Genomic DNA, 6,386 nt, shown 5'->3' on the forward strand with positions numbered 1-6,386 from the left:
CTGGAACTTTGAGCTTTCTGAGCTTCACAGTGGACATTTCTGAAATTTTCTCAAATGTGGTTTGTTTATTTTGGGATCTGTAATGCAAAATGACATGGAACGTTCATGAAAAGCACAGTATTGTAAAAGTGCACCCACACATTTTGTGTAACACAAAGAAGGATGCACATATAAACAAACATGTACATTTGTCTAAGCATTCCTGCAGTCTTATCCAAAGAGTGCTAGAAAGCAGTAAAATTTGCTGCAGTCTTGTCTTGAAGCCGCCAAGAACGTGTGATTAAAAAAGAAGAAGAAACCTGTTCCCGTTAGTTTTATAGTGCTAAAGTAGATGGCATTAACCAGGGCTTATAAATAAAAAGTAACTGCTGTAGCACTTAGTTTAGGAAACCTGCAAACAGATGATCAAAACTCCGGATGAGGCCTTGGGGTTGACCTTTGCTTGCTATTAGTTTTCTCCCACTATAGCTTCAATGTGCCCTTTTCTGGTGGAAGGTGAAGTCATTAAGTGCTTATGCAAATGAGAAGAGACACACTTGCAGGAAGGGAGGGTGGCTTTTCCTCCTATTAAAATAATAAATAAATGCATTTTATAAACCACCAAATCCAATAAGTACAGGAAGGACTAGATTCCTCTAAGGCAGATGTGCCAGGGTGACCAGATGTCCTAACCACAAAGGAGGACAAGGCACTGCTGAATGGAGGACATTCAAGAAAAATAGAGAACATGACCAAAAAAAAAAAAGCTCAGACACTCATATAAATAGAAATGCAAGCTTCTACATCATGCTCATTTTGGAATTCCTCCTGAAGAGAAGGTTGAAATGTAGGATGTGTCCTGGAAAAGAAGACACATCCTACATCTGGTCGCCCTGAGATCTGCATACTTTTGATGTTTTTATTTGCCTATTTTAATACTCCAGCCATGCCACTCCCCCCACCAAAAAACCCCAGCAAATTGGGGGGGGGGGAGATGAATAACAGCAAAATGGGAAAGAAAACCATCTGCTCTTTACCAGTGGTGTTTTAAAATAGGAAAAGCCAACTTTGGCAGTCTCAGGCCCCGTTTTATCCCCTGGGAATTTCCAGGGGGCCACTTGGACTACTGAAAAACAAAATAGAAAAGTGGGCAGAAATCCACTTCAGGTTCTGAAAACTAAATATTTGGGGATGGTAGACTTTGCAACATGTTGAAAAGATGTGTTGTTGCAGTTGGAGGCAACTTACCTTCTCTTTTGTACAGAAAACAGTCAGGTTGGGAATTCTACGGGTACCGAGGGCCACAAAAACATTCCTGGGGGAGAGCTCTCACTTTGCCCCCCCCCCCCCCCCGCTGCTTTAAAACAACCGCTTGCCTTCCCATCTGATCAAGTAATTGTTCCATATCCTTCCCTGGCTTTTAAAATGCAAATGAGCAGGATGGCACATTGCCTTTAGCCTGGGGCTGATGTTGCAGATTTTATTGCACAGGTGAAAGTGAAGAGCTTCAGGCCAGTAATGTGACCTGAATTTGAGGTTATGGGCAGGGTTTTCTCTGTGTTTTATGTTTTTAAAACAATAATAAAAAACAGAGCATTGTGTTCACAGATTAATAAAAATGACGGGTGTTCCTAGGATGCTGACTTTGGCAGCAACACAGTATGCAAGATGGAGGAACTACATGGACCTGCATGAAATTAAATGTGTGTTGGGGGGATTGTCATTATTGTTATTCAGTGCAACACTGTTAGATTTCTGCAAGTTTTATTCCCACTGTTACTGGCTTGCTTCCTAACACAAACAGTATATTTTTCTGGGCTAGGAAGAATTCTGCATAGTTAGCTGGACCATGCATAGCATATAGAGAGATTTTTGAGTGTTGGGCTACAATTTGTGGGGAGCCAAATTGTAGTCCAACACTCAAAAAGCTCTCTATATGCTCAGCCATGGAAACCCATTGGGTGACTTTGGGCAAGTCCCACCTTCTCCATGTCAGAGGAAGGCAATGGCAAATACCCTCTGAACACATCTTGCCAAGACAGTCTCACAGAAGTCAGAAATGGCTTGAGAGCACACACAGGGGCGCGGTACAGACATATCAGCATATCAGCACCGGTATTAGAGTTAGGGAGCGCACACCATGTACATTTCCAGTTAACTCCTCTGTGTGTGTGTGTGTGTGTGTGTGTGAATGCCCTCAAGTCACTCTCAACCCTGGTGACCTTATGAGTAAGGCATTTCCAAGACAGCTCTGTTCAGTTCCTTAGGCTCAGGGCTGTGGCCTCTTTAATTGAGTCTATCCCCCTGATATACAGTCATCTTTTCTTCCTACTGCCTTCTGCTTTTCCAAGCATAATGGTCTTTTCCAATGAGTCATGCTCTCTCATGATGTAGCCAAAGTACGACAGCCTCAGTTTAGTCATCTTGGTTTCTAGAGAGATTTCAGGCTTGATCTGTTCAGCAACACTTTTTTTTTTTTTTTTTTTTGTATTTTTATCTACAGAACTCTTCTCCAGCACCACAGTTCAAATGAGGTGATTTTGTTTCTATCCACTTTTTTCACTGTCCAGCTCTCAAACCCATACATAGTGATGGGAAATACAATGAGATGAACTATCCTAACCTTAGTGTTCAGTTGTATCAATTTGCACTTAACTCCTCTAGCTCTTACTAATGTCAAAGATCACTAAGCAAGCTTCATGAAAAGATGGATTTGAATTGGGGTCTTCTTCTTCCAGGTCCAGCACTCTAACCATAGTGTCTTTCTCTCTATTGAATGATTGTTATATCAATATCCCCAGAGTAAAACAGTGGTAGCACCTAGCAGACAGATAAGCAATGCCATGGTTAAAGTGCTTAATTTGTATATTATGTAAAGTAATCTGCCTAGATTTGGAGAACAGGAATATGATAACCCAACAATAGTTACATGTTCCATCGGTAAAAGTGCTGTAATTTGAACATTCTTATCTGAGAATAAACCCAACTGAATACAAGTATGCAAGTATATGATTCTTCACTTATTTGAAGAGGACATAATCATAACTAACATTTCTCCACTTGGGGATGGTGAAATTAATGTTATTCCCAAGAAACAGCGACAGAAATGCTGACAAAATTCCTTAAGCCTTCTGGAATGAAAAGACTATATAGTTGTTTCATGAAAGATAAGCAACAATTGCTCAGGCAAAAATGAAATTTCAGAAAGTATATTCTATAAAGTTTGGGGATACCATAAAAGAGGTCCTGGTATGTCCTTCCATTCCCTCCTGATGTCAAGAAGAAAACACCTAACTGCTAAATTGAATAGGCTTTAAAAACTATAACTTGGAAAGGGTATTTAAATTGTAAACCTGTAGATTGCCACACACAGGTAACACCCAGTGAAAACTGCCTAAGAACAATGTTTTGAACACTCAACTTTCACATCATTCTGCAGTGCAAACCTAAAAGACTTGATTTCTTTCTAATTAAATACTAAACTTTAAGCTATAGGTTATTGGTCTACGATTTATATGCTAATTAAAAAAAATTAGGGTAGATTTTTGTAATGTTACCAGAAATGTTTCTGTTGGACATTAGGGATAATAAATATGGATTTCTTCTTCAATACATGGAAACAGCAGCAAGATTATTATTTGCACAAACTGGGAAATGGACTGAGGCCCTGACAATGGAAGCATGGATTATTAAGGTTGCAGAGTTAGCCAAAATGGCCAAATTAATGTGGGTTTTAAAGGATAAGCCAACTGAAGATGTATTTTATTTATTTGTTTGTTTGTTTGTTTGTTTGTAAGTTTTCTTTCAAACTAACATTCTAATATACAGTCAAAATCAAAATGATATACATTCAGAAAATATATAGAGAAAATTAAAAAAAATAAGAACGAGAAGAAAGGGGGGGGGAGACACAGGAGGACCCTGATCCCCCCATCTTAATAAAAAGAGAGAGAGATTATTTGGGCACTACAGATCAAACTAAATCATAATGTGGGTTTATGGACCTTTTGCACAATAAGAAATCTAACAATGCAATAATCTGTGGTTATGGTTATACATAATTCTAGAAAAATTATTTAGTTTTATCTGTAATGGCCAAATAATATATTTTTATATCTCTTTTTATTTTTATTTTCAGTACAGTTAAGACTGGGGGATCAGGGCCCTACTGTGTCTTCTTCTCTGTCTCTTCTCTTTTCTTCTTAATTTTTTCTTTATTTTCTGTATATATTTTCTGAATGTATATCATTTTGGTTTTAACTGTACATTACAATGTACAAATAAACTGCAAAAAAATCATATGTATGTGATCCACCTAAATGATACACAGTAAGTATGCTTAATTGATTTGCAGTGTGTGTTATTTTGGTTTATTTGTTCTGATTTTGCTATTTATGAGAAGGGACAAATAGTTACATAAGATACTGAAGTGCTATTTCACCACCCACTCAAAAACCTTACTCACAATAAACTGTTTGCCTTCCGAGCTCAGTTTGGAAAAGTTATTTTTCTGGACAACGATTTCCAGTGCAAATACAAATAGAAAATAAGTGGGGAAATCTTCCTTACATGTTATGCACACGTAGTGTTTAGATTAAACTTCAGGCATAAGGACTAGAAATCTGCCTTAAAAAATAATAAAGAGGGTGGAACTCTATGGGATTCTCTCGTCCAATGAGGATATAGTGAAAGATTTCTGTATGGCTTTCCCTAGAGCTCAGTGAAATTCCTCCTTCCTCAGCATTTGGGCATGACAAAGTGCTTCCAATGAACTAAAATATGAACCTGGTGTATCTTCAGATGCATGTCATCCCAGCACTCCCTCTCCAGCCCTGAGCATATCCCAGAATTGAAACAACCAGAACTTTGGGTTGAAAAGGAAGGAAAAAGAAGGAAGCGGGGTGGCAGTGCCAATGTAGAAGGGCAACTGTAAAAGAGTATTCTGCTTCAAATGGATGTGCCCTGGTGGCTCAGTGATAGCTTAAATGAGTACCCAGATTGTTGGGGGCAATCAGTTTACACTTTGTAAACCACTTAGGGAGTGCTTAAGAAGTGCACTGATAAGCGGTATCGAAATGTACTTGTTATTGCTGCATTGCTCTGATAGGACACGTGGTTTATGTCTGCTCTTATTCTTTGGAATGGCACTCTGAGCAGCACCAGAAAACTGGACCTAGCCATGGTTTCACTTTCCAGCAGGGCTCCTGACCTAGTGCTGTTCTGAGGCATGGTGGGAAATTGAAAGGGTGGCTGGACATAGCCAGCCAACATTGATTGGATCACTGCCATGCCAGCCAGATGCCTTTTTTGCCTGATGAAGAAACCAGTGGAGCTTTGACAGATTAGATGGTGTGTTTTGTCTATTTTGGTTGGTCAAGAAAGGTATCACTCTTTTGCAGATTTTGGATATTGTTTTATTTTCCCATGGGCCAATGACAGAAGAGGAGAGAATAGAGGACACTACACCCAGGTAGCTCTGACAAGAAGCACTCCAGCCTCTGTTCCTGTATTGCAGCATTAGCTGAGGAGAGGAGAGGAAGATGTTTGAGACTTAGTAAATAACTTAAAGGCACCAGATCTTAGAAATTAAGATGGGTCAGGCCTGGTTAGTTCTTGGATGGGGAGACTGCCAATGAATAGCAGTTGCTGTAGGCTATGGGACTTGACAGATGGGGAGAAAGGGGCAGTGAAACTCTGCCTCTTTCTGCCTCTGACAGAGGCTGGAGCAACCAAACGGTGCGGCCTCCGTGAGGCATAAAAAGATGTTAAGGTGTGTGCGGGGCACCATTGTAGCCCTTGTGCGCACCGATGACATATGCACAGTGCAGCACCATTTGGGGGCGAGCCATGATGGCGCCCATGAACGCTCTGCTCTCCCGAGCCATAAAATTGGCCCCACGCCAGCGCATAGTGCCAGTCTGTACCAGACCTTCATTTCAGAGGAAGGAACTGGCAAAGCCACCCTCTGAATAACCCTTGCCTTAGAAAACCCTATGAAATTTATGAGGTCATCATATATCAACAGGCACATACACACACGTAATGACTCTTCCATGCTCCATCACAACAGGAGAATTTACACTTTAAGAGAATATTAGAAAGCCAAGTTCTTCATCCAGTCTCAGGCTTCCAGCCTCCTGAACAATCTCTGGACATGAGCTACAAGTATCATATTTAAACTTTCAAGAAAAACATTTAGCCATGATAGGTAATCTATTGCATTAAAGATAGACTGGGTTTCACACTTCCACACTTGTGGAAACGTTAATTTTTTGGATGACAATTTACAGAATTCTCGGGCTGGGGGATTCTGGGCACTGTTGTGCAAAATTAACTTTTAACATCTACATGAAACTACTGAGAGAGATTGTACTGAGTTTTGGAGTCAGGTGCGCCAGTATGCTGAT

Source organism: Sceloporus undulatus, chromosome 1 (genome assembly GCF_019175285.1).
Source record: "Sceloporus undulatus isolate JIND9_A2432 ecotype Alabama chromosome 1, SceUnd_v1.1, whole genome shotgun sequence".
NCBI lineage: Eukaryota > Metazoa > Chordata > Lepidosauria > Squamata > Phrynosomatidae > Sceloporus > Sceloporus undulatus.